Source organism: Dromiciops gliroides, chromosome 4, assembly GCF_019393635.1.
Source record: "Dromiciops gliroides isolate mDroGli1 chromosome 4, mDroGli1.pri, whole genome shotgun sequence".
Taxonomy (NCBI): Eukaryota; Metazoa; Chordata; class Mammalia; order Microbiotheria; family Microbiotheriidae; genus Dromiciops; species Dromiciops gliroides.
In genome coordinates this window covers 478096613-478121662 of record NC_057864.1, presented here as the reverse complement: position 1 = coordinate 478121662, position 25050 = coordinate 478096613, and the positions used below count along the sequence as shown (strand labels likewise).

At 52.2% G+C, this 25050-nt stretch overlaps 1 protein-coding gene across 2 annotated transcripts in view; it reads left to right on the top strand.

Annotated features, from left to right (window-relative positions):
- The first annotated feature begins 1435 nt into the window (after positions 1-1435).
- SH2B2 (SH2B adaptor protein 2) overlaps positions 1436-25050 on the top strand; it is a 66784-nt gene continuing 43169 nt past the window's right edge. For both annotated transcript variants that reach the window (XM_043964390.1, XM_043964389.1), the window contains exon 1: positions 1436-1566. The gene's annotated coding sequence lies outside the window, so the exon portion shown is untranslated. The remainder of the gene's footprint in view (positions 1567-25050) is intronic.

The window sequence follows — 25050 nt, the reverse complement described above, 5'->3', positions numbered from 1 at the left end:
CCCTGCCCACAAGCCTCCTAAACTCCCCTACTCTAGAAAAAGAAGTCTGGGGTTGGGGAGGTGACTTGGAGATGTCCCCTTCCAGAATCCTGCTGAGCCTGGACCTTCACTGGGGGGGTGCAGCCACATCGGGGATCCGGTTTCCAGCCCACCTCCTGGCCCCACCCCACTTTTCCCCTCAAGTGGCTCATGGACTCTGGGTTTTGTTTTTGTTTTGCCTAACAGGTATTTTCCTCCATAGACCTTCGAGAGGAGGAAAGGAGACCCACAGGTACCCCATCTCAGGAACCTGGATGGGAGCCTCGTGGGAACCCCTCCACAGGTGCATGCCTTTGGATCAGAGACTGGGAGCAGATTACTGACTCGACCTCATTATAGGTTCCTGGATTTCGAGCTGAAAGGGGCCTGATGTCTCATTTAACCTGTTAAGACCTAGAGAGGGAAAGTGAGGATTGGATTTGAACCCAGGTTCCTGATTCCAAACCCGGGATCGTTCCACTAAGCCAGTCATTTAGGACCCGAGCCTCTCAGCAGCAGGAGATGCAAAGCTCACCCATTGTCTTCGTGACCCTCCGGGAGTCCTTCCTTACTCATACTGGTCCCATCACCCACCCTCTCTAAACTTCAGCTCTGCCATATGTCAAATGGGGGGGATTTTCCAGCCCCCTAGCAGGAAGAGGCATCACTAAGCCTGGCGGATGGGCAGAGCTGGGGCTGTCAGGGTGTCCCTGCCCGGGACCGAGCCCAGAACCCCACGAGGAGAGCCAGCCCCCCACCACATCTTCCGGTGCAGAGCCAGCCCATCTCTCCTTTCTCGCAGAGCCAAATCCCCCTCCTCCTCCAGCAGAGCCAGCCCTCCCCCCACTCATCCACCCAGGGTTAGTGCCAGCCCCCCTCACCCCGACCCTGGGCAGAGCCAGCCCCCCTCCTCCCCCGAGTAGAGTCAGTCCCCCCGCCCCCCGCCGCGCTCGCGCCGCCTGGAGCTCAGCCGACATCTCGGCTGTCGCTTGCTGCCTCTGCTCCCTTTAGCCACCCGGGAGCGTGCGTGAGCCGCCGCCACTGCCGCCGCCGCCGCCGCCGCGGGCCCCTTTAAGGATCCCCGGGGGCTGGGGCTGCGCGGCGCGCGCCCTCCCTCTCCCCTCCCCCTCCTCCTCCCCTTCTCCCTCCCTCCTCCCCTTCTCCCTCCCTCCTCCCCTCCTTCTCCTCCTCCTCCTCCCCCGCCCCCTCCTTCCATTCCCCTCGCACCCAGCGGAGGGAGAGGGGGCGCGAGGCGGGGCTCCCGCGCGTGTGCCGCTCACGCCGGCCGGAGGAGGAGAGGCGCGCTCCAGGCGGGAGGGCAGCGAGGGGCGAGGGGCGCCGGGCCCCCGGAGCTCTGCCCAGCCCGGCCCTGGCTCCAGCGCGGCCGCCGGCGCCTTCCTGCAGCCTGGGCGCCCGAGCCAGCCGAGCCTGCGGACCCAGGGGAGCCGCAGCTTCTCCCCCCCAGCGCCCCCCATCATGAGCCCCGTGAGCCGCCCGTGAGTCGCCCGCGGCGCCCGGCCCACGACTGCTGCAGCTGCGCGCGTGGAGGTAGGCACCCCCCGGCCCCGGCCCGGGCGCCGGCGCCCGGGTGCCCAAGCTCTGGCGGCTCCCTGGCAGCCTAGGGGAGGCACGAGGGCCCCGGCTCGGTCTCTCCCCCCGCCCCCCGTCCCCCGGGCTCCCTCGGGGCCGGCTTTTGTGTTGGATTTCCCCGGACCGCAGCGGAGGGTTTGTGCCCGAATGCCCCCCCTTTGGTCCCTGTCGCCTGCCTGTGTCTGTGTCTCCTTGTGCCCCCTTCCTTACCAGGGGGAGGCCACGGAGAGCAGGGGGACGCAGCTAGCTCCCCCCCTCCCCCCCTACAATCGCGGGGGTGCGTGATCGCTGATGATTGGGTGATCTGGCGTCCTTGGGAGAGTCGATTTAGCCCCCCAGTTTTTCGAATCAGGGAGTCTGGGGGGGGCTGGCAACATCGGGACACCACTTCCCCTAAAGCAGCCAAATTGATACACGCAGGGAGCGGTGTAGCCCCTGGGCGATGATGGTATGTGTGGTGGGGGGGAGGAAGGGGAGGCTCTTGGCAGCAGCGCTCTGGGAAAAGCCATGGGCGGTCATCCAGACCACCCTAGACATCAATGGGTGCTCACCTTCTTATGGATTTCGGTTCAAGCTGTTCTCTTGCCTCCCCGCCCCCCATCCCCTTCTCAATGGGCTAAGATTTCCCTGGCCTGGGAAGCAGCTGAGGGGGATCGAGGGGAGGGGCCCCGGAGCAAGCACTGTTGGGACAATAGGTGAGCTGAGACTGGAGTCCTGCCCTATGGGGCTCAGACACAGGTGACTGTAGAGGGGAGAGTTGGCTTCATCCGTCCCCACTACGGTTGATGAAGCCGCAGGGCTTCCATTTGCCACTATTTCCTCTATTAATGATGTGCCCATCTCCTCTCCAACCCTTTCTCTAAGGCATCCCGGTGGTTTGTTTCCACGGTGGAGAGAGGTTGGCATCCCAGATGATTCAACTCCCTCTCTGCTGGGTGACCTCATGACCCATATCTCTTTCCTCTGCCTAGCCCATCTAAACGTCCTTTCGCTTGAGTTAATGTTAAAATTAGTTTAAATTGCCAGATATTGGGGGGGGGGTGCAGAGGGGAAGAAATGTGTGAGAGAAGGGAGGAGGAATTGAACTGTGCCTGGTTTGGGCGTCACCTGGACTCTCATAAAGGTCTCGGTTTAAAGAGTTGAGAGTTGGCAACTGTCTCAAAGCATACTGACCCCCCCCCCCCTTTTGTAAAGTGAAGCTTCTGTTGTAGCCCGCATGGAGAGAAGGACAAAGGTGTGGGAGGTTTTATAGGAGGCTCACTGGCTTTGGCTTCACTCGTGAACAGGCTCACACCTCTCTCCTCAAACACTATCTTCCTGAGAACAATGTTTCTCCTCCTTTTGGATGATGGGTATGAGTGCTGAAACAAGGACCCTGGCCTGGGATTTAAAAGGGGTTGGGGTGAGACTGGAGGCTCTTTAGATCTCTTTCCCATACTCCTCTCCTGGAGGGGAGAAACAAGGTCCACCGGCCCTGAAATATCCCCATCAGCAAAGGCTGACCTTAGATTGACATTCTTCCTATAGGATTCTTGAGCTAGGTGGCCAAACCTGGAGGAGGCAGGGGTGAGGAGCGGTGTCCTCAACCTTCTGTTTGGACCATGTTGTTTTAGGGCAGGCACTTGGAAAGCCTGGAGCCCTGGGGAGGTCTTTCTTCCGGAGCTCTGGATGAATGTTAGTGTGAGTCCCTGTCCCTTTGACTCGGGTCCCAGCTAATTGAGCGAGGCGGATAGAAATGGTCCAAGTGAAGTCTGGCATACCGCACTGTCCTCTTCCTTTCCTTCAGCCTCCTCCCACTCATCTTGTGTGTTTTGTCCCTGTTCTCCACCCTCCCAGCCCCCCCCCCCCCCCACTGACTTTTGTCCCTGGAGAGGGGAAACCTTTCATTAAAGACTCCAACCCCTGAGTCTGGGAGGTCATGGAGAGGCATCATCAGTGTTCTGTGGGAGTGGACACATAGTGACTACTCAGTAATACTTGAGTGTGTGAACTGGACTCAGTGTGGCAGAGGAGGGAGAAAGATATTCATTCAATTCAGCAAGCATTTATTGAGCTCCTGCTGTATACCAGGTTGTCCCTACTACTCTGTGCTAGGTGCTGAGAATACAGTTAGAGGTGAAAGCCCTACTGGAACAAGAAGCTTACTTTCAACTGGAGGGGATTGGGGGGGGTGAGGACACAGAGATGCAAATACAAAACACCTACAATTTCCAGAAGGCAAATCAGGAAGAGCCCCTTGATGCCTTGATGGAGAGCACCTCCGAGATGGATCTCAAAGGGAGCAAGAGATTAGAAGAAGAAATGAGGAGAGAGGGAAATTGAGAGGGCAGAGGAATAGGGGGAGAGGGAGAGAGAGAAGAAGGAGGAGGAGGAGGAGAGAAGGGGGAAGTAGAGAAGAAGAAGAAGAAGAAGGAGAAGAAGAGAGAGAGAGAGAGAGAGAGAGAGAGAGAGAGAATGAGAATGAATATATCCCAGGCTTATGCACAGACATAAATGAAGGAGATGGAAGGAGCTGAGGAACTTCAGCTGGGCCAGAGGAGAACATGAAGGAGGATTAATGTCAATAAGACCCTAGGAGTACATGGCAAACCTTAAAGCTCAGTATAAATGCTAGGGCTCAGAGCACACAGTGGGGTTTCACTGGCTATTCTGGGACACTAAGTGAATCTAAAACTGTTGTTGATGTTTAACTAAAAAATCTCCCCACACCATCTAATTCCACCTCCCTGCTTTAGTCATCTGGTGACCTCCGGTGGCATCTTAGTGCCCAGAGGAGCCGGCTGGTAGAACCTTGAATTCGACCTCTCTGAGCCTCGGTTCTCCCACACCAGGTCTGGTGGTAGAGATGGAGGGGAGGTATTGTTTTTTCTGGCTCAGGGGGAACGGAAACCCCCTGAAATAAAGGCCTGCCTTCACCTGGTCTGCTTCCTGATTTCCCTCTTTCTTCCTCTTAAAAGTCGATTCCAATGAAAAAAATCCTGCTCCACTGGCTTCTAGTTCAAGATGTGACTGAACTTCAATGGGCAAGGCAGGAAGGCACTGCCAGGAAGCCCTCTGCTGAAGGTGCCCTTATTTTAATGAGCATTCCCACTTAGAGACCGACCTTAGGGGCCCTAGCCTGGCTCTGCTGCTCAGAGGAAGTGTCTTGATTTAATTCATGCCCTCATGGCTGTCTTGACCTCTGACCTCTGGCTGTCCCAGGGGAGCTCCCTGCTACCTCAGAGGACTGAGGGGGCGTTCCCTCTTTGTGGCTCACAAATGGACAACATCTGGATCTCGGTCACTTTGTAGGGTTGGGCAACTGGACTGAGAGCTGGGGGGAGGGGGAGATGCTGGCCTTGGTTGGGGGGGTGTCCCCAGCAACCCCTCTCTCCTCCCCCTGTCTTTCCCCCCCACTTCTCTCTCCCTGCCTCTGCTCCCCCTTCCTCCCTCTCTCCCTCCCTCTTTCTCTCCCTTTCCCTCTCCACTCCCCTTCTCTCTCACTCCCTCTTCCTCTTCCCCTCCCCCTCTCCCCCTCTCTCCTTCCCTCTTCCCCCTTTCTCTCTCCCCCTCCACTCCCCTTCTCTCTCACTCCCTCTCTCCCCCTCCCTCTCTCCTTCCCTCTTCCCTCTTTCTCTCTCCCCCCTCTACTCCCCTTCCTCTCTCTTATTCCCTTTCCCTCTCTCCTCTTCCCCTCTCTCTTCTCCCCCCTGCCTCCCCCTTGGAGATGGGTGATGGTGTGGAGGCAGATCCTCAGGAAGGGGGGAGGAGGAGGGGCGAAGGAAGGAGGGGGGCCATGGCACCGGCCGGGGAGGCATCAGGCTCAGTTTCCGCTCTGGTCTTGCCCTGCAGAGAACCCCGGGCGTGTATTCCTTCTTGGCATGAATAGGGAAGTCAGAAAAGAAAAGCCCTGAAGTGGCCAGGCAGAGGCGAGGGAGAGCCAGACATCCAGCTCTCCACGGTTCCCAGGGCTTGTCAGTGACAGCCCTGAGGGAGAGAGAAGGACTTTGCCGCTGGAGGTGAGTGAAGGGAAACCCACTTCCAGCCCTGCCAGAGCTTGCTTTTATTATCTCATGTCTGCTGCCTTTTAGAGATGTAGAGCTTTAGACACAAGTTTATGGGTTTATGGAAGGGAAGGAAACCGGAGGAAGAGAAAACCGGCTCTCCCTCCCTCTTTTTTTTTCTGCCAAAGAGGATGCAGCTTCATCCAGGAAGCCTTCTCTGGCTGCCCCTGTCCTCTGAGCATCTCTTGCATTTACTGCCTGTGGCTCTCAGTGTGGCATTTGTAGACTACGTGGTCATGGGACCTGTTCTGGATGTGAGAACTCCTTCCTCAGCGGGGCTCGTCTGGGGTTTGGTCTCCTTTTCTTGTCTCTCCCTTGTCCTCCCGGAACACAATGGGTGCTCAGTAAATCCCAATAGAAACTTGCAAGAAGACATGCCCCCTTCCCCCAGCCTCTTTCAGGGCTAGGTCTATGAGCTTGTGAATTGGGCTCGCTTTTTATGAAGGAGCAAACACACAGGATTCCTGGTGCTGGTCTGTATTGGACTTTTCCCCTGAAGGTGGGGAAGCTGAAGGTGAAGAAGTATTCTTTTCCCCTGCTATTGGTTCTGTCCAATCTATAAAGCCCTTCACCCCCCACTCCCACCCCCAGAACATGCACACTTGACCCTGCTTCCTGAAAAGGCAGCTTCTGGGTTGTCTCACTGCCCTTTCTTAACCCCAAGGAAATCAAGTTAGTTCATTGATTTAGAAAAAACAAAACACTTACTGCTATGTCAAATACCATTCTAGACTGCAAGGGAGAAGGACAAGGGGACTAATTAAAAGATAATACATCCTCTGCTATCAATGAATTTAGTAGGGGAAATAATATAGAAATAGCCCAAATAATTGCAATGCTGTGTGTGTGTGTGTGAGAGAGAGAGAGAGAGAGAGAGAGAGAGAGAGAGAGAGAGAGAGAGAGAGAGAGAGAGAGATCTGTGTTCTATGGAGGGAAAATGATGAGGAATTATACTTGAGGGGAAATCAGGGAAAACTTTCTGGAAAAAGCAGCAATTGAGCTGGTCCTTAAAGGAGAAGTAGGAGGGGCAGCTAGGTGGTGCAGTGGATAGAGCATGGGCCCTGGAGTCAGGAGGACCTGAGTTCAAATCCGGCCTTAGACACTTAACACTTACTAGCTGTGTGACCCTGGGCAAGTCACTTAACCCCAATTGCCTCACCAAAAAAAAAAAAAAAAAAGGAGAAGTAGGGATTGTGCTGGGTAGAGATAGAAGAATGACCTTTTATCTGAAGGGAACTCTGCACATGTGTGAGTGTGTGTTTGGCTCAGGGGAGGATGCAAGGCATGAAATGACCTAATGACTGGTAGTCAAGTTGAGCTTCACTGGAGGGTCCTTGTAGAGGAACGATAGCAAATAAATCTAGGAAGTTGGACTGGGACAACAGTACGGAGGGTCTCAAATAGCTGGCTAAGGAATTTGGACTTCATTCAGTAGTGAATGAGGAGCCATTGAAGGTTTTAGAACAGGAAAGTAACATGCTCAAAACTATTGTTTTAGGCAAATTAATCTGGTAACAGAATATAGAATGGATGGGAGACATCGCTAAAGCCAGGGAGACTGCTAGGAAGTGATCGAGAGGATAATTGATTGAGCCTAGAGAAAGAGAGGCAGCTAGCTTTGGGGAAAATGGGGAGGGGGTATCCTCTTCTTTGGACAGAGCAGGGAAGTAAGACAGGCTGGGTGAAGGTAGAGAAAGATTTGGGGTCGGGGAAGAGTTGAGAGTGGTGTGCATCTTTTCAGTGGGTGAGGTTATCTGTGAGAAACTTGTAGGGCAGAAGTGGGCTTCCTTCCAGGACAATGGAAAAGCTCTGGAACAGCATTTTGGGAAATTGAGAAATGAATATGAGGATTACTGTCAGCAAGGGCCTCAGAGATAGGAATTTGAAGTGGATCCAGTCAACAGCACAGTTCTAAGACTTCCATCAGTAACAATGGAGCTTGGGGATGGAGAAGGAAGTAACCCTTTGCCCTCAGCCTAAGGGTCAGCCCTGAAGGCCTTTCCCCCTGTGAGCTGCTGATTAGTTAAGACCCAAGGAGGGGAAGGGGAATAGGAGAAGAAAAGTTGAGAAAGAAACAAACCGTAGGTACATTGGGTGACATTCCCTGACTACCTAGACCATAGATACTGCCCAGCCCTGTCTCAGCCCCATCTTGGTCCATCTGTCATCTTCCTTGGCTGACCCAAAAGAATGTGACTGTTAGGACGAACGTCCAAAGTTGGTTGAGAGCACTGCAGGTGGGCCTGTGTAGAAATAAGGGTGGACTCAAGCCTCTTGTCTCCTCATTCCCCCTCACAGTCCTGAAGAAGACTTGGCATATGAAAGCTATCAAAGGAGAGGGAGCCAGAACCCCCATCAAGGGTGATTTGGACAGGAAATTCCCATCCTTGGCTCCAAGACCAGTTCCTATCATAACCATTTCCCTCCCCCTTTCCTTTCAAGCTGCTGCCTGGGAACTGTCCGACAGAATACAGGTGCTGAAGGAATGGACCTTCATGGCCAGAGCCCAGATCCCATTCACAGCCTCAGTCTATGGCCCACTCAGACTGGCAATCCACAGTGACACTGGCAGAGGGCATGGTGTCCCTATAGATGCCGTGCTCATTTCAAATCTTGTTTGAGTTGTCTCCTCTTTTCATGCCCTCCCTCCTGCTGGCTGGCCAAATCCTTCCCATCGTGCAAAGTGTAGCTCAGGCTCCCCCCCCCCCCCATGAAGCCTTCTCCTGGAACTTCAGCTCCCATTCCTCACTTCCTCCTTGGAATTTCTATAGCAGTTAGCTAGTTTCACCAACTTGGTCATAAAATCGATTGCTTGTGTTCTTGTCTTGTGTCCTGCAATGGATTTGTTTTTCCTTTTGTTTGGTTTGTCTATTTCCACTATTTGAGTCTTGCCCTCCCGATCAGAATGTGAACTTCCTGTGAGCAGGCTCCTTTCTCTCTCTGATCCTTCTCTCGCCTCCTCGATAGGACTGTCTAGTACAGGAGTGGGCAACCAAGGGATCTGGTCCTCAGCCAATCAACAAGGGTTGAAAATGACAAGGCATTAGTTATACACATGGAAGATCAGAATTGTTGTGGCATGGTGAGGGGGATGGATAAGATTAGAGGTGATTTTTCTTCCCTTTTTTGACAGGGTAGGGGACTATGGGTATGGAACACTGCATGTGTAATGTCAGGTTGGTCATTTTTACTCAACTTTATTCTTCTCTTTTCTTCTTTGTTATAAAGGATGATATAAAGCCTTTCTGGGAGGAGAGACTGGAAGATGTTGGGGATGTAAAAACAAGGGATGTCAATGCAAATTTATTTTTTTAAAAGACTGCAGAGGCCCATGAAACCATAGTTTCTAGTGCTCCCACTCCCCCTGTTTTGGGCATTTCTCTCCCCATTCAGTGTTCCCCCAATTTCCAGGTGCCTTCCTGCTCCTCTCTTTCTTCTTATAAGTAAAATCTCAAAGTCTCCGATATCAGAGTGGGAGTGAAGCTGAGTGTATGAGCTTCCTTCAGGAAAGATCCTAGATTGCTAATTGAAAAGAACCTTAGAGATCATGGCACCCAGACCTTTCCTTTTCTAGCTGAAGAATCTAAGGCCCAGGAACGTAAACTCTTGGAGAGTCACACAGCTAGTAAGTATCAGAGTCAGTATTAGAACCCACAGCATTCTTACTGGTTCCCACATTCATTACATTTTGAATCAGAAGACCTGGGTTCAAACCTTGCTCTTCAGATTATGATGAGGCCAGCTGAGCCCCAAGATCCCCCTCCCAGTTCTAAATATAAGATTCTACTGTTGGTTTCATTGAAAAAAATAAGAGCTTAGAAACCAGAGAAATGCTTCAAGAATACATTGAGAAGGGGCAGCTAGGTGGCACAGTGGATAGAGCACCGGCCCTGGAGTCAGGAGGACCTGAGTTCAAATATGGCCTCAGACACTTAACACTTACTAGCTATGTGACCCTGGGCAAGTCACTTAACCCCAATTGCCTCACCAGGAAAAAAAAAAGAATACATTGAGAGACTGGGCCATTTTGGACCTCCAAATGGGATAGCAAGGGATGAATGGCTTTCCAGGAAGTCCTCATAACATAGGGGATTGATTACCTTCTCTACCCACTCTACCCACAGCTGACTGTGCCAACAGTCTGGCCGTGGAGTTCCTCGGTACCTCAAAGGCAAGAGGGTCTGAATCTGAGCAGTATTGATTTTTATCAAGTTTAAAAGCCAGTTTTGCTCCTCCAAACTCCCCCTGTCATTATTCCCCTAGTCTTCCCCTGCCCCAATACCATTTCTCTAAGAAAGGGGATGGGAGGAAAGGGAGGAACTGCTTCATTCAGCAACCAAGATGCCTCAGTTTGTATTTGGGGCCCCAGGGGACCTAGAAACACTCAGGGATTCCGCAAACCTTGCAGATCTGAGAGAAACAAGGTCAGCCTCCAGACCGAAGCAGACTTTGATATTATTGGGTTTCCCATCACTTCTCCATCCCTCTTCCCTCCCCCGCCATCCCCTGTGTTATACCTGAGCATTGAGCCCATCTCCAAGCTGGGCTTATCCAGGCTCAGTGTGGCCTTGAGGTCTAGCGGCAGAGTCGAGTCATTAGGAGAACTCATTGACATTAAGAGGCCCCTCGCTAGTTGGCCTAGTTCTTGCTCAGGTTACCAGGCATGGCCACCAGACTCTTTTTTCCTCATTTCACCACCAGACCACAGGGCTTCCTGTGAAGAAAAAAGGAGGAGTGCTTTTTTGTGGTATACAGGCCCCGCCCTCCCCCCCCCCCATGGCTTAGGGGATTCTTATGGGGGAGTGATCTATTATGTTACCTACAGCTTAAAGACCAGGTGAAGTTATACTGAGCACAAGCACATAGGACTGAAGTTGGGAGGGTGGGCTTGAGTCCCAAATCTGCCACTTGTTGGCCGGCGGGCCGCCAGCATCTCCCTTCCCTTCTCTGGACTTCACGCTTTTCATCCATAAAACGGAGGTGCTGTGGTGCCGTGGGCAAGAGCATTGGGTTTGGAGGCCAAGGACCTGGGGCCAGATCCATCTTTCACATAGTCCCTGGGCAAGTCACTTCACCTTCTGGGTCTCAGTTTCCCCACCTGTAAAAAGAGGGGATTGAACTGGGTGATCTGTGAGGCCTTTTCTTTTTTAAGTTTTTTTTTTTTTTTTAGTGAGGCAATTGGGGTTAAGTGACTTGCCCAGGGTCACACAGCTAGTAAGTGTTAAGTGTCTGAGGTCGGATTTGAACTCAGGTCCTCCTGACTCCAGGGCCCGTGCTCTATCCACTGCGCCACCTCGCTGCCCCTGTGAGGCCTTTTCCAAGTCCTGTGATGAGGGGGTGAGATGGACTAGTTCAGGAGTTCTTGCCTTTTGTATCTTAGAGCCCTTTGGCATTGTCAGGTAAAGCCTATGGACCAATTCTCAGCATGTGTGTGTTTTGTTTTTGTTTTGTTTTTTGGTGAGGCAATTGTGGTTAAGTGACTTGCCCAGGGTCACACAGCTAGTAAGTGTTAAGTGTCTGAAGCCGGATTTGAACTCAGGTCCTCCTGACTCCAGGGCCAGCGCTCTATCCACTGCGCCACCTAACTGTTCCCAGCATGTTTTAAGTATGTGAAATAACATGGGTGGAGTTACAAAGAAAATCAATTATCCTGCTGTCCTTGGTATCCTATTATTCTGCCTGCTTCCTACTTTGCCATTTGGCCATTTGGAGGATTCCAAAGAATCTGGCATTAAGGCTGCCCTCAGGGAGCTAACCGTCTAATTAAGGAGTTCATAGAACCATAGACTGAGACCCAGAGGAGACCTTTAGAGGCACCATCTAGTTCAGCCTTCTCGATCCTTACAGATAAGGGTGCACAGGGAGTGGTAGGGTTTGAACCTAGGTCCACTGTCTCAAGCTGCCTCAGAAAAGGCTTTTGCCAAGTGAGTCGATGTGAGGATCCGCCAGGTCCCTGGGGTTGGAGTGTGAGAGGTACCAGAGTGATCACCACAGGTAGTGAAGTGTCGGAGGAGGCAGCGGAGAGACCGGCCTTTCACCCAACAAATACTTATGGAACAGCTTCCATGTGCCCTGTCCTTGTGCCAGTCTGTGCCTTGGGCAAGAGGCGAGAAATCTGTGTGATGCCTCATGCTCTCCAGGAGCTCCTGGGCTGCCGTGAAGTGAGAGGGTGACAAGTGCCCAAGTGGGTAATAGCACACCAGAGCTAGAGGCATCATTCAGGGCTGCAACTTGGGGCTAGGCTTTGATGGGCCGACAGCACTGGGGGAGGCAGATAAATCCTCCCTTTGAAATGTCATCTTCCTGAGTTCAAATCTGGCCTCAGACACTTCCTGGCTGTGTGACCCTGGGCAAGTCACTTCACCCTGTTTGCCTTCATTTCCTCATCTGTCAAATGAGCTGGAGAAGGAAATGGCAAACCACTCCAGTCTCTTTGCCAAGAAAACCCCAAATGGGGTCACGAAGAGTCTTACACAACTTAACAACAACAACAACAATGATTTAAGTGCCTTCCATGTGCCTAGCAGTGTGCTAGTCCTGAGGGGATACAAAGGCTTGCTTGAAGACTTAACTCAAGTCCCCCTTTCTTCTAAAAGGCCTTTCCTCATCCCTTCAGGTGTGGGTTCCTTCCTTCCCCTCTCAGATTGCCCTCCAGCCATTGTCTATTTCTTAGGCGGATCCAGTAAGGTTTTGATGGCAAATACTGGTTTTTACCTTTCTTTGTATCTCCGGCTTAGTGCCTAAGAACATTATAGGTGTTTACTAAATGATTGACCTAAGGAGGCCCTGCCCTCAAGGGGCTTCTATCCCTCTATTGGGAGGTCGTAGGAGCAGGAAGTGGGACTGGACCTGGGATGTCATTAGCAGAAGGAACTCCCTCTTCCAAAGCAGCTCAGCAGCTTCTTAGCGATCTATAGGCTTATAGCATTGCCTTTGGCACAAGGAAATTAAGTAACTTGTCCAAGATAACACAGGCCGGATGTGTCAGAGGCAGGACTGGAAGCCAGGTCTTCCCAGCTCCAAGGCCAGCTTTTTAACTGTTAATCCATGCTGAAAAGTACACATAACACACATACAATGTAACTTCTGGGGGAGACAGGACCGGGGTGAGCAAACAGCTTCTTGGAGGAGGTAGCTCTTGTGCCGATTCCTTCGAAGGAATCCAGGGATCGATTCTACAAGATGCAAGTGATCGAGAGGAGCACTGAAGGCAAAATTGTAGAACTGAAGGCTTGCAAGGGATGTCAACAACTATTCTAGTCCATCCCATACTGCTCTTCCATTCTTTTTTTTTTTTTTAGTGAGGCAATTGGGGTTAAGTGACTTGCCCAGGGTCACACAGTTAGTGTTAAGTGTCTGAGGCCAGACTCGAACTCCGGTACTCCTGACTCCAGGGCCAGTGCTCTATCCACTGCGCCACCTAGCTGCCCCAACTGCTCTTCCATTCTTGACAAGTAGTCTTCTGCCAAATTGTCCCCTTTTCCATCATCTCACTCATCTTCCATCTCCCTGTCTCCTGGCCGCTTCTCTATTGTCTACCAAATGCCCAGGTCTCTACCAGCCTCCTCATTTGATCCTTCCATCCCTGCTAACCACAGTCCCATATCTCTTCTGCCCTTTTTAGTGAAACTTGAAAGGTCACGATGTCTACAATAGATGTGTATGATACAATATCTCTAATAGGCATCTCCGCTTTCCCTCCTCTCACTCTCTTCTTTTTTCTTTTTTTTTTGGGGGGTAAGGCAATTGTGGTTAAGTGACTTGCCCAGGGTCACATAGCTAGTAAGTGTTAAGTGTCTGAAGCCGGATTTGAACTCAGGTCCTCCTGACTCCAGGGCCAGTGTTCTATCCACTACGCCACCTAGCTGCCCCTCACTCTCTTCTTACCGCTTACAGTCTGGCTTCTGATCTCATCATTCCACCAAAACTCCTCTCTCCCAAGTGACGAGTGATCTCTCTTAGTTGCCAATCCCAGCGGCCTTTTCTCCTTCTTCACCCTCTTTGACCTCTCTTCGGCCTCAGGCACAGTTGCTCATTCTCTCCTCCTTGACACGTCTCAATGGGTTTTGGGGACACTTCTCTTTGCTGGTTCTTGTCTTCTCTGCCGGATCCTCCTCCAGATCATGCTTTCTAACTGTCATTGTGCCCCAGGGATCTGGCCTGGGTCCTCTTCTCCTTCTCTATTACATCACTTGGAGATCTCATCAGCTCCCATGGACTTACCAACTCTATGCTGATGATTCTCAAATCTATCTTTGCTGCCTCAGATCACCATTAAATCACCTCAAAACACCATTCCCTCAGTCCTCCAGGCCTACGACTGTGCACTCATTCTGGACTCCTCATTCTCTCTCTCTCTCAGTGCCCAAATCCAAGATGTTGCTAAGACCCTTTGATCTCACCTTTGCAGCATCTCGAACTCAGCCCCTTCTCTTCTCTAACACTGCCCCCTATCCTAGTACAGATCCTCATCACCTCATGCCGGGATGATTACAATAGCTGCTGGGGGTGGAGGGGGAGGGGTAGTTTGCCTTCCTTCAATCTCTTTCCGCTCCAGTCCATCCTCCATTCAGGCACTAAGGTGATTTTCCTAAAACACAAGTCTGATCACCCCAACCCTATTCAGTAAATTGCAGTAGCTCCCTCTTGCCTCCAGGATCAAAACCAAAATGCTATTTGAGGGGGCAGCTAGGTGGCGCAGTGGATTCAGGAGGACCTGAGTGCAAATCTGCTTTCAGACACTTGACACTTACTAGCTGTGTGACCCTGGGCAAGTCACTTAACCCTCATTGCCCCACCCCCCAAAAATGCTATTTGACATTTAAAGCCTTTCATAACCTACCTCCTCCTACCTTTCCAGTCTTCTTACATCTTTCTCCCCATACTCTTCATTTCGGTGACACTGGGCTCCTGGCTGTTCCACAAAGACACTCGACCTCTTGGCTCCTGGCCTTCTCTCTGGCTGTCCCTCAGGCCTGGAATGCTGAAATCCTCTGGGGCTGGGATGGCCCCCAAACCCTGAGAGGAGCAGACTCAGGACCTTGAGGAGCAAGGCGCTGAGGAGCAGGCGGTAGGTAGGGCAGGGGTGGGCAGGGCCCCTGGATTTGAACTGAAGGAATCAAAAGACTGGCCTGAGGAGACTGAGCTTCCAGTGTGGGCTTCTCTCCCAGGCCCCAACTAAAGTGAGAAAGGGGATGGTGGCCGTGATGATGAGGTCAGTTCACAGAGGCTAACAGCTCTCAGGTGTGTCTGAAACTTTGGTGGTGGGAGAGGTAGGATGGAAAGAAAAGGAAATTAGGGAAATCTTGTCTGTGTTTTGCTGTCTGGACCATCGCATCATATATGTGGAGCTTCATGGGACCTTGGAGACCGTCTAATCAGTCAATTAACAAGCATTTATTAAGCACCTAATGTATGCCAAGGGCCAGACTGAGTGGATGAATAAAGAATGAATGAGAAAAAAAACACTTTAGGAGAATTTACTATGTGCTAAGCAGAAAATGAAAATCCAAAATGGAAAGCTGTCTCTTCCCTCCAAGATCTCATATTTTAATAAAGAGAAACAACACCTAGAGGGAAACGGTGGCCAGGGCGGGACATTTTGGTTTGGAAAGTTGCAGACAAGGCGACTGGAGCCAGGGGGAGAAGATCATCCCATTCTTTTCAGGAGCAGTGGTAGCGTTGCCTGATCATGGGTCCAGACAGAAGCAGACAGTGGAGACACAGAGGGCATGAAGTTTCAGAGATGGCCAGAGGGGGGCAGCTAGATGGCGCAGTGGTAAAGCACCAGCCCTGGGTTCAGGAGTACCTGAGTTCAAATTCAGCCTCAGACACTTGACACTTACTAGCTGTGTGACCCTGGGCAAGTCACTTAACCCTCATTGCCCTGCAAAAACAAAACAAAACAAAACAAAAATACAGAGATGGCCAGAGGCTAATTCAGCTCAAGCCAGCCTAGATGGCCACTGACCATGTGCAGCACTTTCCAGTCAGGACAGGGGCCGGGTACAAAGCACAATAATGAAACAATCCCCTTCTCTCGAGGAGCTTAGATCTGACTTAGTCCATCTTTCTCATTAGAACCTGAGGCCCAGAGAAGGGAGCTTGCCCACACTCACAGTTAGTATGTGGCAGAGCCAGGATTTTGAATCCAGAACTGTACATCTGGAACTTCTATCCCCATACCTTCCTGCTCCACACTCTGGTCCAGGTTCCTCCCCAACTCTGGGGCTGTGGGTTGTTCCCTGTTGACATTATCCACCCTCCCGGTCCTGACTTTGGGATAGCTGACATGACCAAAAGCTCTGAGAGCCCCCCTCAGAGGGTGGTTGGGGCTGAAGGTGCAGGGAGCCAGACTTGTTCCCATTTCCTCCTTCCCTTAAGAGTTCCTGTGATTGCTTGGTAGCTTAGATTAAAAACAAGTGTGAGGTAACTGAGATCAGCTGAGCTGGTGCAGTAGCTTTTGCCAGCAGGGCCTCCCTTCAGTGGGAACGTTGCCAAGTTCTCTCTCCTCCAGGCAGCCTTCCTTGACTACACCGGCCCTTCTCTGACCTAACCACTCACAGGGTGAGCACAGTTTGTTATTGCTTTTTGTGTGTGTCCTGTCTCCCCAGCCAGCGTGGATAGAGTGAAACACAGAACCAAGGACACTTAGACGCTTTTCTAGTCGTGTGACTGGGCAAGGCACTCCTATCTGAGGCTGAGAAATGACTGGCCCAGAGTCACACAGGTAGTGAGTGTCAGAGCTGAGATTTAAACCTGGGTCTTCCATGTTCTCTCTCCACTCACCAGACCTCTGTGTCCAGTAATGGAGCCCATCCGGTATCCAGAAGTCATCCAAGACACTCTCAATGACTTACTGTCCCTCCCCACCCCCAGCCTGTGTGCAGTAGGATCAGTCATCCCCAGCCTTGACCTCCTCCTACTTCCCCATGTGGGGCTGTGACTCAGAGATTACGGTAGAGCCGGAGAGAGCAGGGGCTATGTCTTAGTCATCTTCATATCTCCCAGGGTGCCTTCCTTGGACCATTACCTGAAGCGTTCCTTAAATGGTTCAGCTTGGTTGATTGATTGATTTATTTATTTGGGGCTCTTACTGGATTAACTTCTGGATCTCCCTTCCTGGAGATGAAGAAGAATTCAGAGGTCTTGGGTTCTCCTCTTGGTTTTACTGCTAACTCACACTCTGCCCCTTGCCAGTCACTTAATCTTTCTGTGCCTCAGTTTCCCCCTCTGTGAAAACACAAGGGGATTAGATGAACCAGTTGTTAAGATCCCTTCCAATTCTGACATTCTGTGACTTTCTGGCTTATGAATCAGCTCTTTAACTACTCCTTGGGAGGAAAAATACCTTTTGAAAAATGAATGGTTTTTGTGAATGTCTGAGTCATATGACCCCATCCATTCACCTGTTTGGGTCGGGGGAGTGGAAGATCCTGGGACTGACAGCCCAGTTGTTCCCGGAGATGGAGAGGTGGCCAGACCCCATGTAAAAAGCCTTCCTTGGCACATCTGGGTCTGTGCCTTCCCAGCTGACCAGAGTGGGCATTTGGGACATCTGCTCAGCAGCCGGAGGGCTGTCTAATGGTGTCCCTGCCTCACAGCTAAAAGATCTCTTCCTTCCTGGCCTGGAGAGTGTTCCATTCTTCTTGCTGCCAGCCCTTTATCCAGAGCTGGCCCTTTAAGGGAGCTTGGACGAAGACTCAAACCAGCATTTAGCATGTGATTGATCCCTGGGAGAGCAGCCTGCCCATTAAAAGGGAAGGCAGGAGGCGGCTTAATGAATATTTTAAGGGACAGACCTTGAGCCTGGCCCATCCGGAGGGGCTGGCCCGGAATTGCTCATTCAGCTCGGGACTGAAGCTATTTTTACCCAGGGAAGAACTCCTGGGTCTTCAGCAAGCCAGGGCTGTAGGCTCCTTGTCTCTCGGCCCCCACACTGTCAGCCCCTCTTCTACCCCTCCCCCAGGCATCCTGTGACTGAGGGTGCTAAGGACTGTAGCTCTCCAGGCCCCAGCTGCTGGGCAGACACTGTCATAGAGAGATAGCCAAGCCTGCCTCCTTGCAGCACCCCTTCAACCTTCCTCGCTCGGTTATCCCGGTCAGCCAACGGGCCTTTAGTTAGTACTTGCTATGTGCCAAGGCCTCTGCTAAGCTCTGTCCCATGTATAAGAGAGGTACAAACATCCCTTGTCCTCAGGGAGCTGACACGGATGGACCTGAACCTTAGAGAGGGCCTCCTGTCCCCTCATTTTACACAGGAGGAGCGTAGGGGTGAGTCAGGGTTGGAACAAAAGTCTGGGTCTCTGGGCACCTCCCAGTGCCCTTCTGTGTGTCGTCCTTTCCTCACTCCCTAGTGCTACACAGGGGAGCAGAAAGAGATGCAGGAATGAAGCCCGTCCTGCCTTCAAGAGGCTTCCTTTCGGCGGGGGAGGGGCGCTAAAGCAACATGGGCTAGCAAGTCCAATCTGTACAAAGTAGTCATGGGAAGGGGCTATGCTGGGGTTTTTGTCAGAGTTGGCACCTGGGCTGAGCTTTGACGGCAGGTGGGCATTGTGCTGGGGAGCTGAAGAGGGAATGCGTGTCAGTCCCTGCAGGTACAAAAGTTCATAGGTCAGAGATCAATCGTCCCATATGAGGAACAGCAGATGGACCCATTTGGCCGGAACATGTAGAGTCCATGGAGGGTGGGGATTGATAATCAGCCTGGAAAGGTAGGCTGAATGCAGGCTGCAGAAGCCTCCAGGTTCTCCCCCAAGGTCCACGTACCTCCCTCCCTCCCCAGATGAAGGCGTCTCAGACTCGTGAATTAGGGCAGACAGTGATGTGATCAGATGGCTGACACAGTCTACCTGTGCTGGATGAAGTCACAGGGACTGCAGGGGACCACAGACACCTCGGCCCTTTTTTTTTTTTTTTTTTGGTGAGGCAGTTGGGGTCAAGTGACTTGCCCAGGGTCATACAGCTAGTAAGTGTTAAGTGTCTGAGACCAGATTTGAACTCAGGTCCTTCTGAATCCAGAGCTGGTGCTCTATCCACTGTGCCAACTAGCTGCCCCTCGGCCCTTTCTTTACAGGTGAGGAAACTGAGGCCCAGAGAGAATTGATTTGCCCAAACCAAAGCAAGGAGTAACAGAAGCTGGATTCTAACCCAGATCTTGTGGCTCAAAATGCCCTGTGCTTCCCTGTGCCCCCTGGTAATGTATTACCCCCAGAGGGAATAACAAGGAGCTTTGATGGGGAGGGGGGCAGGAGTGCCCCGGGTGGTCCTTGGAGGCCAGTATGGGCACAGACAGAGGGCCCTTATGTCTGCCTCCTCTTTCTGCAGGGCTGTTATTTTACCTCCTTAGGCCTCAGTTTCTCCTTCTGCATGAAGTGAAGAGGTTAGGTCTGTTGACCTCTGAAATCCCTTCCTACCCCAACTTTTTGGGATCCTACCCCCTTCTTTGTCTGCAGACTGACCCTTGAAGAGGCAGCGGGGATAGAGCCCTGGAGCTGGCCCCAGGAAGACCTGGGTTTGAGTCCCACCTGAGACACCCAGGACAAGTAGCTGACTTCTCTGGGCCTCAGATTCTTCCAGTGTCAAATAAGGGGGTTGGCCTAGATGACCTCAGAGGTCCCTTGTTGCTCCTTTGATCCCTGTCATGGGCCAGCTGGTTCAGGGCAGCCCACTCCCTCTCCACTGTGTCTTACACATGGGACAGCTGCGGGAATAGAGAGGGGGAAGGCAGCATAGGAATGACACCCATGACGTCACTGGAGCTGGGCATGGACTAGTGTTGCCAGGGTCACATCCTGACACCAGGCACTCAGCAGATCTCTCCGGAGGCTCTCCTGCTTCTTCAGGGTCATGGTCAATCTTGTGGAAGACCGGAGGGGCCATGAGGCTGGCTTGCTTGTCCTGAGACTCTCTGCTCATGGCTAGCTGTCCCTCCTGCTGATAGACAAGGCCCATAGCCCGGAACCGGCTGGAAAGAGTCCAACTCGGGCTCAAGCCGGGGCCAAATGCATGGTACGCTTAGTGTGGAGGGGCACAGAGGAGGCCACCATCCCCGGAGGGATCTCGAGGGGTAAGGGGGGGCTCCTTGGAGGAGGTCAGAGTCGAGTTGGGGTCCTGAAGGATGATAGGGGCTCAGTAGATGGAGAGGAGTCTGAAAGGATCACTTTAGGAAGATTGTTTTGTCAGGATGTATTAGGACTAGGGATGGGACAAAAGGCAGGGAAACCAATTAGGACATTGTTCCTATAGAAAAATGCTAATCCAGTGGTGGGAATTGGCAGTGGAGATAGGAAGGGGCATCTGTGGTCCAAGAGACCTTTTTTTTTTGTTTTTTGTTTTTTGGTGGTTTTTTTTGCTGGGCAATGGGGGTTAAGTGACTTGCCCAGGGTCACACAGCTAGTAAGTGTCAAGTGTCTGAGGCCGGATTTGAACTCAGGTTCTCCTGAATTCAGGGCCGGTGCTTTACCACTGCGCCATCTAGCTGCCCCCCAAGAGACCTTTTGAATGATAGAATGTGGTGACAGATTCACTGAGGAGCTTGACAGAGGGCGGGTGCCTTCCAATGAGAACTGGTCTCCCCTTATAGATCACCTACAGGGTACGGAGCAAAGGGCCGGGGGTGTGCTGTGCTGCCGGCCTCAGGCTCAGGAGGCACTCACAGAGTTTGTTGTTGTCTGCCCTTGTGTGCTGACCCTGTCTCTCCACACGTACCTGTATGCGCTCCCACCCCCACCCATACATCTACTCACACATACCATACATACATATATGTACCAACATGCAACCCCAACATACACCTACACTCACACACACACACACACACACACACACACTGGCACAGGCCCAGTGATACACCCATTTGGCAAATACTTCCCTGACTGCTTACCATGGGAGAAGCTTTTCTTGAAAGGGATGAAATAACACCCAGTCCCTGCCTTCGGGGAGTTTCCAGTCTAGTAATTTTCTTTTTCGTGGACTGGGCCTGTGCTACGGATAGGGAGCTTCTGTCATTGCTTTGGACAGGGAGCTCCCTCCATGGAAACAGATTTGCACCTTCTCTGCTCCCTAGAACTTCAGCATTACTGGAGCCCTGAGAGCCCAGGAGACCCCCCCACCAAGGGCCCTTTCCATCACTAGGCAACGCTGGACAGGCAGCCTCACTTCTCTCTAGGCATCCGTTATCTTGTCTGAAGAGCAGAGGTGCTGTCCTCAAAGCCTCTGAGGTCCCTCCTGGTTCTAAATCTGTGGTCTGCTGATGCTCCTGCCGATCCTCACAAGAACCTTCTGAGCTGGGTGGTACGAGGGTTATTGGGCCCACTTTACAGATGAGGGGATTGAGGCAGAAGGCAGATGACTTGCCTGCAGTCACCTCGCTGCCAGCAAGTGGCAGGGTCAAGGAAGGAGCGCGGCCCTCCTGTTCTTTCCTGCCTCAGACCACCGGCCAAGCCGCTTTGCCACGGTTCCCTTGAAATGCCCTAAGGTCACCTCTGGGATCAGTGATGCTTTGCTCTTGCTTCCCTGGCACTTCCTGGTGCAGGATGGTTGACCGGGGCCTTGACAGTTGCTTTATGAGGAAGCCAAGGGTTGCTGTGAATGCAGCGCTGCAGTTGGCATTGGGAAGACCTGAATTCAAATTCTGCTTCCTATACTTCCTAGCGGTGTGCTTCTAATAACACCCACCTCGTAGGGCTGCTGTGAGCCTCACATGGGCTTACATGTTCAGTGCTTGGCCAGAGTAGCATGCTGGGTAAATGCTAGAGTATTGTTATCATCACCATTACCCTGGGGGTGGGGGCAGGGTGGGGAGGCCAGCCTTGGGACATAGGCTACCCCATCTCAGAGAAGAGGCAGCCAGTGGGCCCGGGAAGCTCCCTGGGGCTCCAGTGTGCCCGGCTGGGGTGGGGGGGGCATTGTCTGCTAGCTCAGAGCTGGCAAGCATCCGATGGGCATCTGGCAGGGATGTCTTTTTCCCATTGTTCTCCCTTCTCCTTAGACTGATCCCAGCTTAGGGTGGGATGGGGGGGCCTGTTTTTCTGTCCCCCCATCTAAGCTAGCATCTTGCCTGTCCCTTCTCTCTCACACACACACACACACACACACACACACACACACCCTGAGATGTTCCTAGGCACAGAGAAAGGAGGGGTGGAGGGGGGAGGGCTATATTTAGATGGGAAGGTGATGGAAAAACAAAAGCCCAGCGACAACAGATTTTAAAGAGAGAACGGTAGCAGGTAGCGCTTTCTGGGCTCTGTCCCCTCCTCCCCTCTCTCCTCCGCTAAACAAGCACAGATCCTGCTCTGCCAAGCAGACTGCCCGAGGGTCTCAGCCCTTTGCAGCAGCAGCAGGAGGGTGTGTGTGTGTGTGTGTGTGTGTGTGTGTCTCCATGTGTTTATAAGTATAGATGCTTCCTGGCCCAGGGAGACAAGCACTGCCCTCCCCGACCCTCCCTCCCGACCCTCCCCCTCCGTCAGCTGCCATCATATGTCACATCCATCTCGTGCCCAGATGACTTCAGAACAAAAAGAAGAATAAGAGCGAGGAGCAAGGTCAAACGGCTTCAGCTGAACCGGAAGAATTAACCTGGCTCTCCATCCCTCCTTTCCCTCCTGCTCTCATGCTGGGGGATGGGTGGATGGAGGGATGGGAGGGACAGACAGATGGAGAAGAGGGAGGGCACTTGGGGAGGCCTCCCTTTGGCCACAGCCCTGCTGTCTGTCTACCTTTTCCCCAGTTCTGTGGGGGGGCCTTGGGGGCTCCCAGGGCGGGGAGAGGGAGCAGACAGCTGAGGTGCTGCCCCTTCCCTTCAAAGGAACAAGAGACAGGCCTCGGTGGCATCTCTTCCTTTGTTTCACAGCCTCCTTTATGGGTGACAGTGAGAGCAGACCTTTTCCCACACAGTGGCACAATGACAGAACCCTGCTATGTGGGCCCTCCCTCCTGCCCCTGGTGCACACCCCAGCTCCCCATGTCTTTTCCTCCTGGGGGATTCTGGTTCATCCTCCACTGAGGGTCTCCTCGGGGGCCTGGGGCATCTTCCTCTGCATCTCTCAGAATCCATGCAGCCCTAATGAAGGAGCTTGTAGGTCATAAATCTGGAGCTGAAGGTGACCTCAAAAACGTTCCAGTCCAACCCTATCTTTTCCTTCCTTCCTTCCTTCCTTCCTTCCTTCCTTCCTTCCTTCCTTCCTTCCTTCCTTCCTTCCTTTCTTTTTTTCTTGGTGAGCCAGTTGGGGTTAAGTGACTTGCCCAAGGTCACACAGCTAGTAAGTGTCAAGTGTCTGAGGCGGGATTAGAGCTCAGTTCCTCCTGAATCCAGGGCCGGTGCTTTAAATACTCTGCCACCTAGCTGCCCCCTATCTTTTTCTAGATGAGGAAACAGGCCCAGGGCGATTGGGGCGTTGAACCCCAGGCCCACTTATTTCCATTCTCTAATGCTGTAGGGCGAGTACTCTCTCTGAGTGTCAGAGAAGCATGGGTACCTTCCATCTGAATTCCTTCATTCCTTGTTATGGGACTGACTGACCCATCTTGACTTCAGAGATATCTCTGGCACCATTCTCAAACGTCATTGGCATGAGGCGAGAGCCGGGGTCTCTCCCTTACCCTCTCTGTGAGGCTCATTCTTTAGCACCTGAAAAGGTGCATCATTTGTTTTTTGTAGTGAGGCAATTGGGGTTAAGTGACTTGCCCAGGGTCACACAGCTAGTAAGTGTTAAGTGTCTGAGGTCGGATTTGAACTCAGGTCCTCCTGACTCCAGGGCCCGTGCTCTATCCACTGCGCCACCTAGCTGCCCCAAGGTGCATCATTTGAAGCCGTATGACATTTCCTGTGTATGGTTACCGAGGATTTAGAATTAAAAGGGACCTTAGAATCCAGGCCAGTGGCGTCAAACACACGGCCGGCAACATTCCCAAGTGTGGCCCCAATCAGATTAAAATGTCATTGGGAAATATTTAATGAAACAAATAAAATGCAATCAAGATAGATGATGTTAACATGTGGTTTTCCAAGTGATACACACACCATGCAGGAATCCTTCCCAATGGCCCCTGTTTCTATTCATGTTTGACTTCACTGACCCCATCTTTCAGCTGAGGAAACGGAGGCACAAGAGGGGAAAGGGGTTTGCTCAGACAAGTAGGAGAGCCAGGATTTGAATCCAGGCCCTCCGATCCCCGATTTGCATCTCCTTTCATTTACTCACCTGCCCAGGAATAATAGATACACATAATACAACATAATAGATGCAGTATAAGGAGCCAGAGTGGGCAGAGAAATGATGCCCACAGGGCCTGCCTCGGGTGGGGAAGAGCCCAGGGCGAGCTCTGCCTCTGACCCACCCTGACTGTGGGAATCTGGGTAAGTGGCTTCCCCTCTCTGGGCACCAGACAACTCTCTCAAGGTGGAGAGAAGGTCCCAGGCTCCTGCTTCAGGGATCTCCAGGCCCTGTGCTTCTGGAGATAAATATATTAATACACATCTATCAAGGGGAGTAATATTCTCTTGTTCGCTCCCTCTCTAAAAACATCCTATTTATATGTGCATCCATGATCAATAAAGGCAGCTTTAAAGAGGGCTCAGTGGATAGAGCACTGGACCTAGAGTCAGGAAGACCTGAGTTCAAATCCAGCCTCAGACAGTGACTAGCTGTGTGACCCTGGACAAGTGGCTCGGCTTAATCTCTGCCTCAATATCTTCATCCATAAAATGGGCTCATCATAGTACCTACCTTCCAGGGTCGTTGTGAGGATCACTTGATATCATTGCAAAGTGCTTTGCAAACCTTAAAGCATTATATAAATACTAGGTATTAGAATGTGTGTGCGCTCGTGTGTGTGTGTGTGTGTGTGTGTGTGTGTGTGTGTGTGTGTGTGTGTGTGTGTGTGTACGTACATGTTCGGAGAGAGACGGTGGGAAGAGGGTGGGGAAGATAAGAGACCAGACGTAGACATACATGTGAAGCTTGTAATGATACAAGGCCAAAAAAAGGGGGGGGGGTATAGAATGGCTTAAGGTCCTGACCCACAGTGGAGAAGGAGGAGCAGGACTAGAACCAGAACCAGGACTAAGACCAGGACCAGAACTAGGACCAGAACTAGGACCAAGGGGAGCTGAACTCCCAGGCCTGGTCTTGAAAGATGGGGTGGACATCTAAGGAAGAAGAGAGAACAAAGGCAGAGAACAGGCACCAGGAGGGGAGGGATGAGCTTGTGGGAGCAGCCGGGCCATGGAGGGGTCACTGTGCTCGCTTGTGGAGTGCCCAGCTTCCTCCTTCAGCATCCTCCTCCCCCAGCCTCCTCCCTCAGTCTCCTCCTCCCTCAGCCTCCTCCTCCCCCAGCCTCCTCCCTCGGTCTCCTCCTCCCCCAGCCTCTTCTCTCAGTCTCCTCCTCCCTCAGA